This window comes from Balaenoptera musculus, chromosome 1 (assembly GCF_009873245.2).
Source record: "Balaenoptera musculus isolate JJ_BM4_2016_0621 chromosome 1, mBalMus1.pri.v3, whole genome shotgun sequence".
Taxonomy (NCBI): domain Eukaryota; kingdom Metazoa; phylum Chordata; class Mammalia; order Artiodactyla; family Balaenopteridae; genus Balaenoptera; species Balaenoptera musculus.
This window is the reverse complement of record NC_045785.1, coordinates 107,908,718-107,926,225: the sequence shown is the minus strand read 5'-3', so window position 1 is coordinate 107,926,225 and position 17,508 is coordinate 107,908,718. Positions and strand designations below refer to the sequence as shown.

At 43.9% G+C, this 17,508-nt stretch overlaps 2 non-coding genes and 1 pseudogene across 2 annotated transcripts; 1 reads left to right on the top strand and 2 right to left on the bottom strand.

The window, feature by feature from the left end:
* The first annotated feature begins 3,159 nt into the window (after positions 1-3,159).
* On the top strand, positions 3,160-3,303 carry LOC118887382 (annotated as a pseudogene).
* Positions 3,304-3,675: 372 nt separating this feature from the next.
* TRNAH-GUG lies at positions 3,676-3,747 on the bottom strand. Its single transcript has one exon. It is a non-coding gene; the product is annotated as a tRNA-His (tRNA).
* Positions 3,748-11,114: 7,367 nt separating this feature from the next.
* TRNAV-CAC lies at positions 11,115-11,187 on the bottom strand. Its single transcript has one exon. It is a non-coding gene; the product is annotated as a tRNA-Val (tRNA).
* Between the last annotated feature and the right edge of the window lie 6,321 nt (positions 11,188-17,508).

Genomic DNA, 17,508 nt, shown 5'->3' with positions numbered 1-17,508 from the left:
ACGAGGAGCCCTCTGTCCTCAGGCCCACAGAGAGCAAGCATGCCTACCAAGCTAGGCGGAGCCTCTCGCCTTTCCCAAGACAGCGGCGCCGGCTCCAAGCCTCGGACAACCGGAGAGGTGTAGTCCACGCAGCGTGTTTGTCCCGTGGGGAAACCGTGCGTTGGGCGATTCCGAAGGCAGAAGGGCAGCCGAGCGTCCCCACTGCGCATTGCTCCACACCCGCCGATGCCAGCGCCCCGGAGACGGCCGGGGCCTGAGCCGAGTGGGGCCCAAGGGAAGCTGAACGCCCGGTGGGCTCCGTGACGGTTCCCGGTTTGCTCCGCTTCCACCCGACCATCTGCCCTGCAGGTTTAGTAGGTGTGCTCGGTATGGCGGCAACGGGAATGAGATCAGGTCCAAAGAGAAACGTGAAAAGCAGCGAAAGCAAGCAAAGGCATGGATGAGACAGCGAGACCTCCCAGGAAACCTGTGAGGAGGCTCGGGCCAGATTCTGAGATGAGTTTTTTTATTAAGTAGCAGAATGGGGAGGGAGAATCGGAGAAGAGCATGAAAGAGAGAAAAGCACGGACATCTGTAGGTGTCCAAGAATAAAACAACAAAAACAGTGTTAATATATTTATGTCAAGAAAGTCACCTGCAGGCCTGTGGTGCATTGTGATTGTATAGTGGATAACACTGCATAGCGGCTGCAGCAACCTCAGTTCAAATCCAGGCTATAGCAAGGTAGTGTCTATGACCTGTCTTTCCATTTGCTTTTTTTTTTTTTTAATTGACCTATAGTTGATTTACACTGTTGTGTTCATTTCAGGTGTACAGCCAAGTGATTCAGCTATACATACATATCTATCTTTTTTTTCATATTCTTTTTCCTTATAGGTTATTCCAAAATATGAAGTATAGGTCCCTGTGTTATACTGTAGGTCCTTGTTGGTTATCTATTTTATATATAGCACTGTGTATATCCCAAACTCCTAATTTATCCCTCCCCCCCTTTCCCCTTTGGTAACTGTAAGTTTGTTTTCTACCTCTGTGGGTCTAGTTCTGTTTTTTGTTTTTTAGTTCTGTTTTTTATATAAGTTCATTTGTATCGTTTTTGTTTTGTTTTGTTTAGATTCCACATATAAGCGATATCATATGATATTTGTCTTTGTCTGGCTTACTTCACTTAGTATGATAATCCCTAGGTCATCCATGCTGCTGCAAATGGCAATATCTCCTTTTTATGGCTGAATAATATTCCATCCATTTGCTTTTAACGCCAGCACCAGCTATGCCCCTTAGCAGTGGTTGGAGAGCAGAGTTTGCCGCTGGCCGCAGAGCACAATGCTGTGAGAAGGAGTAAATCCCACAGTGCACAAACCCGCGGGCGCCAGTCAAAGTGAAACCTAGGATGGTTCCTTGTCTCACTGTTGAGCAGAACATATCCCCAAAGTTGAAATACCGCCTCTCAAGGAGCCTTGTCTATAGCTTGCACTAACGAAATGACATGGTGATTGCCCTTTTTTCCAGTAAAGATATTTCAAATATCAGTGGGATTTTTTTACACTAAAGGAGAACGAGTTCTTAATGAGTTTACAATAAAATGCAAACTAGTTGTCATGGTCTACACCAACCTGCCTTCATCCACCATCCACTGATTTTTATGGGAACAGTAAATCATTGAACTATAGTTCACATAGTGTAAAAAGCACAAATCTTTAGGGCATAGGCACAGTTTGTTGAAATCTGGCAAATGTAATCGCCACCCAGATCAAGTTATAGAAAATTGCCATCATCCTAAAAATGTCACTTGAGCCCCTTTCTAGGCAATTCCTACACTAGATCACTTAGTTAATTACTATTCTGAAGTTTATTGCAGTAGATTACTGTTGCCTGCTCTTGAAATTCAAATGAATGAATGTACATTTTTGGTAACTGACTTTTGTTTCACGCAACATTTTGTTCATTAAACATATTCATATTATGTATACCACTTATTAATTTTGGTATTATTGGAGTAATTTTGGTGGGGGGGGATTGGTGTTAATTGGTGTTCTTGATGAATATTCTTGGTGTTTTGATGAATATTCCATATCAATCTTTTTGTATACTTGTGCATTCATAGAAGTATTGCAACTGCTGGGTCATGGAGTAGGTACAAGATGAACTTGTGTCAACAGTATTTTAGAATGATTTCAAACCAACTATACTACAGATGCAATTGCTCCACACTTGTGTCAGCATTTGGAGCACGAATTCTTTTAAGTTACTGCCATGCTGGAGGGTGTGTAATGATACCACCTTATAGTGTTAATGCTTATTTCCCTGATGAGTAAAAATGTCAAGAAGATTTTCTTATAACTTCTGGTCATTAAAATATCTACCTTTGTGATCCAGGAAGACCCCAACTTAGCCTCCCCAGGAAAAGGAAACGGGGTGGTGTGGTCGGTCGCTGCCGTGCAGATGGATCCTCCGAAGCATCTCTCAGAGACGGAGACCCAGGCTCGAGGTGTTCCGAGTGGCAACAGGTTCAGATCCAATGACTGGCCCAGCAACAGCGGACGTGCTGGGTCTCCCAGGCCTTTGCCATCTCCATGCACTCGTCAGTTGAGTGAGGGCAGAATATATTTTTAAAATATTCTCTTTCAATCCATTCATTCACATTCATTTCCCTGAGTAATTTGAGTTTCCAATTCATCTCACTACCACAAGGGAAAACTGTTATCGGTGACATAAGCAGAAGGTAGGTGTAAAAATCAACACCAGAATATCAATAGGATGGTGATCTAGGTAAATGCCCCAACTTCTCCAGCTACTGTTGTTTTGAATCCCCGTGGTCTCTGTCAGGCAATGGGCACGTTTTCCCTTTTCCCTTGGACGCTCGCTCAGAAGACCTGTTAGGATAAATGTTATGTCCACTGTAAGGCAAGAGGAGGGGGAGTGGGGTGGACCAAGCCAGCAGAGGCAACAGTAGATGAGACAGCACAGTGGCTGCGGGTGTCTGTGATTCTGGAAAGGCGGTCAGTCTGGTGGGCGGGCGCGTGTGTTCTGCGTGTGGGGGGAGGGGCGGGGGGATTGGGAGATCTTCGCTAGAATTTCTTTGCGGAGAGTGGTTTGGTTCGGGTGGAGGGGAGGATGATGACCCTGAGTGAGAGATGGTGGCCTGTTGGGTATGTACTTAGAGTTACCTGGCAGGAGAAGTACCATGATCTTGAAGGTGCTTTCTCCAGGGCAAAGTCTTGTCCATTGCCTTCGTGACGTGCTGACCTCTGTGATTTCCCTACTAGTGGGAAACTCGACTTCAGAATCTCTGCTTGATAATACCCAGATAGTAAAAAGTGTATATTCATTTACGTGAATTTGAAGAAAGAACAAGCTTAACCTGAGGGGTGGACATCAGAATAGATTAAAGTAGCAGGGGATGGGTAGGCATTACCTGGAAAGTGTGTCAAAGGGCTTCATCCATGTATCAAAGTGTTTCATCCATACTTGGTTGGTAAAAATTTTCTATGTCGTGATCCTCGTGATGATTTCACATCAAATAGCTGTCCGTTAATGATTTGTGCGTTTCGTTCTGTTAATACACCTAAATAATTTCCTTTTTGGATAAATATTGGCAGTCACATGTCTGAGAACCCAGTGTAGACCACTACCGGGTGTAAGAAAAGGGAAAGCAGACGCCAGGTGTAAGGGTAATGCCATGACTCGGATTCGAACCGAGGTTGCTGCGGCCACAACGCAGAGTACTAACCACTATACGATCACGGCGCGCCATATTCCAAGCGACAACAACTACCCTTGATGTATGTCATGTGACATAAAAGGATTCCAGTCACTGCACCGCTTTATTCTTGGAAATTGCAGGTATTCGTATTCTCTCTCATGCCCGAGCGAGCACCGGTTTCCCCTCTTTTCTTTTCAATTCTGATACATGATGATAGAACAAAAGAAAACCAAAAACCAATTCTCATCTCCCCAGATCCGGCACGTGCTTTCTGGGAAGTCTCGTTGTCCTCGTCCCCACCTCGCCGGCTTCTTTCCCGCCTCTTGCGTTTGCCCCTTTGGACCAACACTCCGCACCCCCTGGTTCAGGCTCCCGCCCCACCGATCATGGCTGAGCAGAGGGAGGGCAGCGCCCCCGGCGCAGAAGATCGGGTGAAGGCGGAGCAAAGAACAGAAAGAACCATTACGAGCCCATCGGGCACTCAGCTTCCCTTGGGCCCCACTCGGCTCAGGCCCGGGAGCGTCTCCGGGGCGCTGGCATCTGCGGCTGGTGTGGAGGAAGGCACGGCGGGGACGCTCGGCTGCACTTCTGCCTTCAGAATCGCCCGACGCACGGCTTTCCCACGGGACGAACGCGCTGCGTGGACTCCACCTCTCCTGTTGTCCGAGGCTTTGGAGCCGCCGCCGCTGTCCTGGGAAAGGCGAGAGGCTCCGCCCAGCGTGGAAGGAGTGATTGCTCATCCAGGGGGAAGCGGGGAAAATAATGTTCCTTTGTCTCTGTGGAGCAATGGGTTAGCATGTTCGCGGTTAATCGAAAGGTTACTGCTTTTTAGGAAATACTCAAAGGCATTGTGGGTTTTTCCTACTCTGAGCATCCTTTCCGGAAAAGGCTCCGCCACTAGGACCCTCCTGTATGTGTCTGGTGCATAAGAGGAGTGCCTAAGCCAAGAGCATCGAAGAAGCGATTGCCAAGAAAACAAATCACTGGGAGTCCAGAATTTCCTGAAAGAGTGCAACTAGCAACTGTATCTCTTCACATTTCTCTTCTGCCTGTCTTTATTGCTATTGTTGTCATGCATTTTACTTTGCATATGTTATAAACCCCACAATCCATCGTTATTTTAAAAAATCTGTTCCACGTTTCTAAAGAGATTTAAATAAGAAAAAATCTTATATTTTTCCCATGCTGATACCATTTCTGTTTTCCTTCATCCCTTTGTGCACATCCAGACTTCCATCTGGTGTCAGTGTTGTTCTTCCTGGAGGACTCCTTTAACATTTCTTGTGATGTGGGTCTGCTGGTGATGAAGTCTTTCAGCATTTGTATGTCTATAAATGTCATTATTCACCTTCATTTTTGAAAGACTCTGGGGGGGAGTCATAAAATTCCACCTTGCCTTTTTTGCCTTCAGTCCTTTAAAGAGGCTGCTCCACTGTCTTCTCACTTTCACTGCTTCTGATGAGAAATCTGACATTTATTTTTGTTTCTGTATGTACCCTATCTTTTTCCTCTGGTCCCTTCGGAGATTTTATTCTTTTTCAATGAATTTGAGCAATTTAATTATGATGTGACTAGATGCGGTTTTTTCATGTTTCTTGTGCTCATTCATTTTGTTCGTTTGGCTCATTGGATCGGTGGGTTTATAATCTCTACTACGACTGGAATTTTCTGACATTGTTTCTTCGAAGATTGTTTCTTCTCCCTATGTATTTTCAGGGACATCAGTCACGCATGTATCAGGTCTTTTAACGTTGCCCTACCACTCAATGACACTATGTTCATTAAAAACATTTTTTTTTGACAGTGAGTTTCATTTTGGATCTTGTCAATTGTTCATGGCTTTGTGTTCCTTAATCTTTTTTTCTTTTTTTCCTGCAGTGTGTAATCTGCTGTTCAATCTGGTGAACTTATTGTCTTAGATGTTATAGTTTTCATCTCTAAAGTTTAATTTTGGCCATTTTTGTATGTTCCACATTTCTAGTTAACTTTTTGGACATATGTAACAGTCATGATAACTGTTTGAAGTCCTCTCTGCTGATTTTTACATCACGTCAGTTGTGGTTCAGTTTTGACTGATTGATTAGTCTCCTCCTTATGCATCATATTTTCCTGCCTCTTTACATTCCTGGCATTCTTTGATTGGATACCAGACATAGTCAAAGTTTCCCTTCTTGGGCACTGGCTATTTTGGTATTCCTATAAAACTTCTTGAGTTTTGTTCTGGGGTACAGTTAAGTGACTTGTAAACAGTTTGATCCCTTTGGATCTTGCTTTGATGATCTTTTAGGTAGGTCAGTCCAGGGCTGATTATTCCCAACACTGAAACAAGAGTTTCCTGGATGTTCTTCCCAATAGCCCATGAATTATGTGTAGTCCAGTCTGGCTGGGGGGAGCAAGTACAGTTGCCTGTCCTGAGTGAGCACCAGGCATTGTTCCATGATCTTTTTAAAAGTTTCTTTCCTTGGCCTCAGGCAGTGTCTTCATAAGTATACCCTGCTCATTACTCTGCTGAGTACTGGAGGGAGACCTTTTCATATCCCTGCATTCTCTCTCTCCCTCTCTCTCTTATCACTGGATCTTTGTCCTGTGAACTCTAGCTGCCTTGCTCTCCGCCAACACTCAGCTTCATCTCTACAGTCCAAGGAATTGGCCTCAGATCCCCCTCCTGGGGCCCAGCCTGGAAAATCTCTGAAAGCAGTAAGCTGGACCAATGGCAGGACTCATCTTGTTTGTTTCTCATCTCTCAGGGGTTGCTGTCCTTTGCTGCCCGATTTCCAGTGTCTTGAAAACCAGTATTTCATGTCTTTTGTCCTTTTTTTTCCCTTTAGGGGTGAGGAAAAGGGGGAGAGTGAGATTTAGTCAGGAGGGTAAATCTGATTTCTGTCACTCCACCTTTGTCAGAAGCTGAAGGCATCTCTTTATGTTCCTATTTTTACTGTAATAGGTGGGCTAATTTATATTCCAGTGTATTTTTCCAACTCAAGGAAAGAGCCTTTTTCTTCATAGTCTTGCCATCACAACAAACTTTCTGTACATCTATCTGTTACTCTAACAAGGGGAGTGGTGCCCTACTGACTCAACTAAGTGGGAGGTACAATAGAAGGACAATGTGGGCATTACCCAGAGATACCATATTGCATATGTTCAGCAGCTATATTCTCAAGATGTTTGGAAAGTCTTCCAATAATTGTAATTGTTTTCAGTGGTGACCTACTTAACTGAAACCAGAGAAGACCAGCCAGAATGACTCTGGATTGCTTCCTGTCAAGCAGCTTATCAGTTAGAGAGGAAAAAAAACACAAAAAAACAAAAAGCACTGGTCCCAGACATTTATTCCTCTTCCCTTTTCTTTATAAATTCCATATTTGCTTTGGTTGGATGCACACGATCTAATGACTGGTCTCCCTCCTATACCAGGGTGCATTTGCATGCCCATGACTGTCTTTATCTGATTTCTTGACAGTATGTGGCTACTTCTGGAAAAATTATCCCATTTGAGACAAATTGTTGCAACCTACAGAATTCTGCACCCGATAATGCCTCTTGTGCAAACCTGGATCCTTAAAGTTACTGGTTCAACTTCCATTGATTCCTCTGTTGAATCTCATGAGCAAACAAGAGCTCTTTGGTTTTTGCATACTAAATCTAGGATGTTTCTAGGTTCTAGGATATTTCCCTGTCTCTCTCTTTGAGTGTTTGCCTATCTGTCTCTCTCTGTCCCTTATACTCAAGGCAGCTGTGGATCTTACCCACTTTCTTCTCCTCCTCTTCAGCTTTCCAGGACCTTGCATTAGGATGCCTTCAATCAGCAAGCACTTATTAGGTGCTTACGGCACCAGACCCTTCTACAGGAGAGATGCTGCATCAGGAGCAAACTCAAGGTCCCTGCCCCTACTGCATCCATATCTGGATGACTCCACATCTGGAGTCATCAAAAATAAGAATCACAGCGGGAGCAAAGCCTGTCATGTCTTTCCCAGGCTTATCCACCTGCCAGAGCCTAAGGGCACCAGCAGTGAGTGAAACAAGAGATGCATAGCATAGGGGAAAATGGGTGACTTCAGATCTAGAAGGCAAGTAACCAAGAATCAGGATTTTTAAAAAAATATACAAGGACCTCAGGTAAACAACAGGTCCTTACTTCCTGGCTTAGACAGCCCATGTGTTTTACACTTCTTCAAGTGACATGATGGCTACATTCACCAACATCTCCTAAAGGTTCCCACACATCTTAATCTTTTAACCTATGGCCACTCTATAATCTATAAAAATATGAGGCAGCATATTAAAACAGTGTTTTGTTATTTCTACGTTAATTAGAAATTCTCCAGGCAAAGATTACACATTAATTAACTCAATTTAGTATCAGTCAAAGAACTTAAAGATAATGATAGATCTTAAAATCGCAAATTGAGCTGAATTGTAACAGAGAAATGCAAGTTGGAATCACATATTAGATGATACCTAAAAACATTTACCCCAAAATTGTAAGTGGAATAATTAAGTCACTATGATTTCTAGAATTATAAGAGTTAATCTTCATTTAAAAGATATTATATGGTATATTTAATTTACTGGAACACAATTTTTTTAAACTTTCATTGGAGTATAGTTGATTTACAATGTTGTGTTAGTTTCAGGTGTACAGCAAAGTGAATCAGTTATACATATACATATATCCACTCTTTATTAGATTCTTTCCCCATATATGTCATTACACAGTATTGAGTAGAGTGGAACACATAATTTTAAATTTTGTAAACATAAATATTTATTGGAATTAAAGTTTCCTTAAGGGATACTAAAACCAATACAGGAAATTTAGGGAGTTCACTTTTATTAGGATTTTGAATAGAAAATAAATCCAAGACTTATACAAATTAGAATACTGTGCCACACATATTTTCCACATTCTTAGAAAATCTGGAAGACAACATAAAGTAGTTTCTAGACCAAAATTATTAACCCACTGTGATGCATAAAAGGAGTCCTCTCTGGAAGTATGATAGAACATAAATATTTTCTATGCAATTATACATCAATTATTAGAATTCTCTACAGTATTAAAAGTATTCGAGATTCATCCTAATTGTCAACCTGAATTTGTTTTCTTGTACCTAGCATGGAAAGCACTAACTTATCTAAAGCGAAACCTTTTTTCTTTTTCTGAGTTACATTTCAGCAAAACAGAAAGTTCAAGGAAAAAAAAAAAAACTAAAAAACCCATGGTTGCTATCCACTGGGATCCTGGCAATAGAAGTTGGATCACTACCTCACTTTGCAGGGAGGCGCAATGAAATATGTACAGTAAACCGGGATGCCTCTGAGCGTGGATTCAGACTGGACTTGGGACTGGGTCAAGGCCAGGACAAGACACGACTAAGCATTATTATCACTGGGCAGCCAACCACCTGACAGCGCCCATGCAGGCAATTCTGGAAAGCTCTTGAGAATACTCCCCCTCCCTTGGACGCATTTCCCATCTGGTCCTCTCATCCTCCCACTCACCACAGGGAAGGATTCGTCACCTTTGTGTCCTGTCAGAACCCTTTACGCTCCGTGCAGGGCACAGAGATCCAGGCAACAGCCAAGGGGCAGCTGCACTTCCCAGAAGGGCCTTTCCCGAGGTAGGCGGTTCCAGCGCTCAGGCTGACCCAAGACCCCACTGCCCGCCAAGGCAACCGGGAAGGAGACCGGAGGGCAGCCGGTCCGGGGGGATTCCTACTAGCACAGAACGTGCCTGGCCTGCACTTCGGGGGGAGCTGAATAAAACTCCTCTTGAAGCTTCTCTACAGCCGGAAGAGAACGGATTTCAGGTTCCTGAAAGGGCAAGGGGGCCTCCTCGCGAGGACAGAGGCTTGCTTCCCCTGGTCTTGGAGGACAAGTCCCGCAGAAGCTGCCTTTGAGAGACACGCCAAACGAAAGGAGCAATCTTGAGTGGAGAGGTCTGCAAGGAACTCTCAAGTGGTGTCGCCATTCTTATGTACGGAGAGAGAGTGAGAAACCCAACGTGGGAAAATGTTTACTGTGCACTTACCTACAGAATGTACGATGTTACTCCTCTTGCAACTTTCTTGTATGTTTCAAAGGGCTTTGGTTTTGGTTCTTAATGAATGTTTGGAACTCGAGTCTCCGATTCTCTTGGGATGAAAACGCGGTAAATAAGACTTCGGGTTTGTAACATGCAGGGGGCAAAGAGCCGAGGCGAGAGCCGGCCAGCCCAGGCTGTTCATTACATCTCACGTCCTCCAGCCTGCGCGATGTCAAGGACCCTGAGGCCGGCACTCGCCGGCATTTGGGGACTCAGTGCAGAAGCTCTTCTGCCTCTGAACCTTGAAGCAAAACACAGCTCTGGTCGGGGCAGGAAGAGGAAGACTCCTGCCAGTGGAGACGCTGAAGGGGAAAAGAACGAAAAAAAATTTTGCAGGGGTTTCCCTGACCGGGAATCGAACCCGGGCCGCAGCGGTGAAAGCGCCGAATCCTAGCCACTAGACCACCAGGGAACCATTAAGGAGCCCCGACGTAGCGTCTCCAGGTGAAAATTGTAAAAGTCAAGACTAAACTTCAGAGACCCGGAGAGCAGGAACGGAGATTTCCCAGAAGCCCAGGGCTGAATGCAGCTGTGCAAGGCTCCCAGCCCTTGCCCGGCTGCTCATCACCCTTCACCTCTCCAGCCTTGGGCGACGCCTTGGGCCCTGAGACAGGACACAGGGTCCGTCCTGGTCTAGCTTCAGCGCTGTGTGCTGCCGAGCCAAGGTCCTGCTCTCTTTCTGAACCTCGCTTTTCCCTTGAGTCAGGCGCCGACTGGGGTGTCAGCAGGTGATGGGCGGATCCGTCCACTTCCTGATCTCTGCCCTGGCTCTGGGGGCTCTCCTGGAGACGGCACCGGTACGGGCTCCTTCCCCTCCGCGACCGGCTCAACTCGTGGAGGCTGACGTTGTTCATTTCCGTGTCTTTGGCTCGGGTCCCCGGTGCACAGTCGGGTTCGGTCTCTTTTGTGGCGTCACGCAGATCAAACTGTTGCGTCGGTGTGCCGAGGTGGGGGAAAGCCAAGTGTGCTTCACAGGGATGAGCTCCTTGGTTTTCAGAGACATAACTCGTGTGAACATGTGGAAGAGGTTTAGGCGCCTGCTTAGTAGGTGAGGGGATTTCCGGATGTAAAACTGACCCGAAGTCAGCCTTGTCCTTTGCCCACTTGGATTCGCTGGCTGTGGCCTGCGCTCCACGGTGCCTCCGAGCAGAGAAAGGCGGGCGGGTTCCTGGTGCTGAGCAGGCTCTCAGGCAGTAAGGGAACTCCTGGCCTGTACCTTGGGGATGGAAACTGAGGCTGCGCCCGCCGCCTCACCCCCTGCCTTTCGCCCGTTTTGGTTTTTGGAATGGGAAGGTAAAAGCTTCAGAAAGGAAGGACGTTTGTTTCCGCCCGGTTTCGAACCGGGGACCTTTCGCGTGTGAGGCGAACGTGATAACCGCTACACTACGGAAACACGGCGGCTGCTGCCGCTTAGTGGCACATCCCTGGAATGCGTAGGTCCTGCCACCACTATCCTAGTCGCCAACTTTTTAAACTGCAGAATGAACCTTGAAGCCCCGAGATCTCTCAGGCAAGGAGACTGCGGCTTCCGAGAGGCCCTGCTTTCAGGGTTCCTCGCCTGGCCCGAAGGGAGGACCCCCGAGCCTCCCACAGTCGGCCTTCGGGCTCCCGCACCGACCGCCGAGTCCTCGGATCCACGGCTATGCCCCCGAGTGCAGGGGTCGCCCCCGCTGCTGACTCCTCAGCTCCCAGAAGCCGCGGGAGCCGGGGGTTCGGGCGAGTGCCCTTTGGGCCTAAGGGGAAGAGGTAGAGAATTAGGTTCATTCCAGTGAGCTTCTCTCTCTCTGGAGCGGATCCTGTGGGTCCTAGCTGCATTTCTCCAAAGCCTTCAAACAGTATTCCTTTCATCCAGACTGGATTGGGTCGTCTTCAGGGTGAATGCTAGCTTGCTACAAACACTCCGTCATACCTGAAGGAGGAAATCTACAACTCCCAGGTAAATTCTATTTTCTTCCTTTGATTTCTTCAAACAACAACCACCAAAAAGACAGGTCACTGGTACATACTTGCACTTTTCTTATAATACTTAAGGTATGTCTGACTATCTATGAAAAGCTCTTGCTATAGAAACATGTGCAAGAGATTGTCTACCATGAGCTAAACGATCGTCATGCCTGCCCAAGGTCCAAGAATCTGATGAAGCTGGATCCAGTCCCCCACTGCCTTTAGATCACCAGTTCGATCACCACCCAAAGCAACCAATTTCCCAGATGCAGGTCACTAATATGAGGGAGAAGAGGTCAGCTAAACATTTAAACAATCGCAGTTTGTTCTGGGGAATGTTGAAAGTCAGCAGTGGTACAGTTAGAAGGGGAAATAAAAGACTTCATAATAACGATAATACCAGCTTGCTCGAGCTTTACTCAGTGACCAGCACTGTTCCTCAGTGCTTTACTGTGGAATCACTTACTAAGTCCACATTACAACCCTGGAAGATAGTGTAGGACTTTACCACCCCTTGTTGCAGATGAGAACACTGAGGCACTGAAAAGCTGAGCTAACCTTTCCAGGGTCTCACACACCTCCCCCCGCCCCCATGACAGTGAGAGCCAGCACTCAGACCCAAGCAGTTTGCCTCCAGAGCCCCTCCCCTTGGCCACCATGCTCACGGGTAACTGAGAAAACTTCACTGAGATTTGCATCCCTTCCTTGTTCAACCTCCAATATATCAAAAGGAAGAGAAGATTGAAAGGTAGGCCTACAAACCTCCCCAAACTCATTCATGAAATGAAGAAGAAGAGGAGAAAGAGTAAACAGGACCATTGGAGAAGCAACGACGTTAGACGCAGAGGGAATGACGATGCGTTTGTTAAACACATACTAACTGGAAACTGTCTCTTTAAAGACTAAGAAGGACCTATCTTCCAACCATTTAAGGCCTAAACTTTCCCGTTCCCTGGCAGTCTCCACCCAAGAATAGATTTCCAAGCTACCAACATAGTGTATACACATGTGAATATGAAAATCATACTTCAACATTAGTAGTAAAGAGATTATTTTTGAATTTAAAAAAATATTTTTAATACAGCAGGTTCTTAATAGTTATTTTATATATATTAGTGTATATATGTCAATCCCAATCTCCCAACGCATCCCACCACCACCAACCCCTCTGCCGCTTTCCCCCCGTTGGGGTCCATATGTTTGTTCTGTACATCTGTATCTCTCTTTCTGCCCTGCAAACCGGGTCATCTGAACCATTTTTCTAGGTTCCACATATATGCGTTAATATACGATATTTGTTTTTCTCTTTCTGACTTACTTCAAGTAGTAAAGAGATTTTGAATGAGTTAGCTCACATGGTTACTAATAAAAATGGGAAACAGTTATTAGGATGTTGTCATTAAACAAAGACAGGATTTATAAAAAGAGCCAGAAAAGAGAAGAGAGGAAACACACACACACACACACACACACACACAGACACACAGACACACACACACAAAGCCTGAGAAAGGGGAGTTTTCCCTTTCCTGGAGGAACAGAGAGCTGAAAGCCATCAAACAGCTTATCAGGAGGGTTTAATCTAGTGAAGTTCCGAGCTAATCAGGTAAACGCTTTTGGCTATGTGTGGATGCTCAAAAATTCTTGAGAGTTTAGTGGTGAAATGCATGTGGCGGCTATTCTTTGTGTACTACCTGCCAGTGTCCCCCTTTGGCACCTGTGAGTTAGTTAAGCCTGATTGAACTACTTTCCTCATCAGAATTTCTCAAGTTCATATACCGCCCACATTCCTTTACTCATATTTATTCTTCAAAGAGCAGATTTGGTCATGAACACTTGGTTCTCTCTTTGACACAGTATTAACAGTGGAATGTCAGCTTAAGGTAATGGTTGTGAGCAGCATATGCGTAAGTAGTCAGATATCCGATAGTGAAGGGAAGCCAAAAATCTGAGGACAGCAAAAATATCACAGTAACTACTTTGAACTTACTTTCCCTCCTAGCCCAGGACAAAGCAGAAGAAAAAGTATCAACATCACTTTACCAATAACCAAGTGGCATTAAACTTTAAAACAATGAGGCATAATATGCATAAAGTACAAAGAGTGTACACTTCCCAAACCATCCCCAGTGTACACCAACCTGAATAACTTTTGAAGCAACCTAAATAACTAAGGTATGCAAAATTACCAGACCACAGAAGGCTTCCTCATGACTCTTCCCATGCAAGAGCTCAGAGTAATCACACACATACCCCTCCCAACCTCTCTGCCTGTTACTTTCACATAAATTGAATCACAGGGCATGCACTGGGTTTGGGGGGATGGAGGGGCATGGGTCTGACTTCTTTCACTCAACATTATGTCTATGAAATTTAACCCTATTTTTCACGTAGTTCTTTGTCTCTGTGTGTATGCCTTGTAAGAATATAACTCCACATAGTTTTGAACTGTTGGACATTTCAGTAGTTTCCAGTTGAGGATATTCTGAAATGGTACGAACATTTTTTTATGACTTTTGGGGGACATACACATTTTTCTAGAGCACCCCATTCCAACAGAATAATGCCAGTGTTGACTTTCAAAATAATACTTTTGGGGGTTTCCCTGGGTGCGCATTGGTTAAGAATCCGCCTGCCAAGGCAGGGGACACGGGGTCGAGCCCTGTTCCGGGAAGATCCCACATGCTGTGGAGCAACTAAGCCCGTGCACCCCAACTACTGAGCCTATGCTCTAGAGCCCGTGAGCCACAACTACTGAGCCCTCATGCCACAACTACTGACGCCTGCCCGCCTAGAGCCCGTGCTCCGCAACAGGAGAAGCCACCACAATGAAGAGCAGCCCCCAATCACTGAAACTAGAGAAAGCCCTCGCCCAGCAACGAAGACCCAACGCAGCCAAAAACAAATACACAAAATCAATTTTAAAAATTTAAAAAAATAAAAATATATAAAAGTTGGGGGGGGGGTTTGTTTTTTGTTTTTTTCCAGCAAAAAGCGTTTATTCAGGAATAGCGGAAGAATGGCAATTCAGGACAAGCAAGCTATAGCAAAAGCCATAGGCAGGTCCCACGAACAAAGGAGAGGAAGGAACCTTATTTTACAGAGAGAGAGGAGGAAGCTGAGGGAGGTTGTTTTGAACCCAAGTCCACTGGAGAAAAGTGAAAGTTCAGGGTGATGACGGTTTCTCCTTGCCAAGTTGCTGATTTCCTGCAGGAGATGCAACGAATATGTTTTTCTGTTGGGGCCTGTAATCGATGATTCTTCCTGTTGATGCTTCTTCTGTTTGGGTTTGTAATTGACGATACTTCCTGTCTTTGAACTTGAGTGGTACCCCATGAGAGCTCCCACTTCTGGTCTCCCGACTTCATCTGAGTGACGTTTCCCTTTATTAGTTTTCAAACCTGTCACAAGGAATTTTGAATTTTCTATTTTAATCTATTTTAATGTTTTAGGAGACTTACTACATCAAAATATTATCATTACAACCTGTGGCCCTAGCAACTTTCAAGTGTTCAGTAGCTACATGTGGCTTGCACCTATCATATTGGAGAGCACAGGTCAAAGGTATAGCACAGCTAAAAGTACGGTTTCTGGGCCACAGCATATAACTGTGTATGTATGACCCTCAGTGGATGCTGCCAAATTTTCTTCCAACCTGTGGAACTTTTTTATACCCTTTTCAGAAATGAATACGAATTTCCAGTGCTCTCCATCCTGTCACCATTTGGTTTTGTTTGTCCTTTTTTGTTTTTTAAAGTAAGCTTTATTGAGGTGTAATTTACATAGGAAAACCTGCCACCATTAGATTATTCTACATTCTTTTCAATGATATCATTTCTTTGCCAAGCTGGATTTTGGTGCTTGCTGTGATAAAAAGCAAGTGCCATGCAAAAAATGAATGTGTAACAAGAAGCAAGGAGGCGCTTTGAGAAGGTTTCAGAAGCCGTGCAGTGCGCAGCATTAAGGTTATGATTCTGACGTGTCAGAGCAGTGAAAACACAAGCCACTCTACTGAACTTTTGTCAAGGGAACACATAAGGATAGCCACAGCACCAGCCACAAACCTACAAACTATAGAAATATATGTGAAGCCAGAAAACAACAGCATTCCCCAACGAAAGCACTGTTGTCGACCGACCTATCATGAATTTAGGGCAAACGGGAAGGACAAAGACAGAGAGAATTTGCAGGCCACCAAAGATGATTCGTTAATTAAATCAATTGACTGTTAGTCAAAGGATTGAAGTTAACTCTAGATCTTGAACTTGTAATTTAAGCTGACGCATGTTGGAACATGGGAATGTTGGAATCATATATTGGTATATGTGGAATCATATATTAGATGACGCCTAAAAATATTTACCAAAAATTGTAAGTGGAATAATTGAGTCGTCTGGTTTCTAGAGTTACAAGTATTCATTCCTCTTTAAAGATATTAGTATATTCAATGTAGTTGACTAGTATATTTAATATACTTCAACACATAAATTTAAATTTTTAGTCGTTGAAAACTTATTGGATACGTTTGCTTATTTAACCAGTACAACCAGTACAGGAAATTTAGGAAGTCCAACGTAACTCAGATTTTCAAGCCAAAATAAAGCCAAGACTTACATAACAGTATATTATACCACCATTATTTTCTACATCATAACATAATCTGAAAATACATATATAGTCGTTTTTAGACCAAAATGATTAAACCAATCTAATTTTTCTGAGTAACCTCGATAAAAGCACATGACATGACATAAACATTTTAAATGTCATTATATGTAAAATGTATAAATTATGTAAATTGCTTAAAAGTATTAAGGGTCATCTTTGTAATCCATTTCATTTCGTTTCTCACTGTTGTTCCGAGTTATCAAGACCATTAATTTAATCTACAGCTAAAGCTGTTATTGTTCCTTGTCACCAATTCCACAACAAAATTTTTCCTTACATAAATACCACATTGAAAGCATAAGTAGTAAAGCATTCTTCCCAGAAATTCTTAATTTTCTTATTTTAAATTTATACGAGTGATTATTACTTTCCTGAAATTAACTGGGGAACTGAGTTTTAATTAATTTAAATTTTTAGAGGCCTACTTTGTCTATTCTCGCCCAAGGAAGAGAAAGTATATTGTTTTGCTTCTGAGAAGATATATTTAAAGGGAAAAAAATTCATCAAACTAGTGGGCATTATTTAAGGTGAAAGCAGAGGCAATGATAGGTTTTAACAGCAACTGACAGTGAGGGAAACAAAATGAAATAAGTAAGCCACATTAGGTCCTTGAAGGAAGCTCATTAATGAAACTCGGAGTCATTCTGTGATATGCTTTTGAGTCTCCAGGGTATGTATCTGTGCATGAAGTCATTGCTCCTCATCCATTTTTATTAAGGACCGAACTGGCTTACAGTTCTGGAGGGTTTAAATCTTGATTTGTAGGGTTGTCACAAGTGCTCATGTTGCTGACTTTGTTGCTTGTTTGTAATGCTATGTCTCTCCTCTGCTTTCTGTAGTCTGATTTCAGCCATCCCTGAAGGACATTTGTTTGAATTTTTTCAGTTATTTAGAACCTTGAGTATACCAATGAAAGAAAGCTGCCTATTCCGTGCTAAAACTTCAATATTCTTCCTGTATTAATCCCCCTTATTAATGTTGAGTTCCTTATGAGGGAACCATTGCATATGAAGATCGTCCTTATTGTAGCTACTACACTGTTGCAGTTATTGACAAGGGTTGCCTGGGCCCACGTGGTTTTTAGCAAATAGTGGAAAGACAA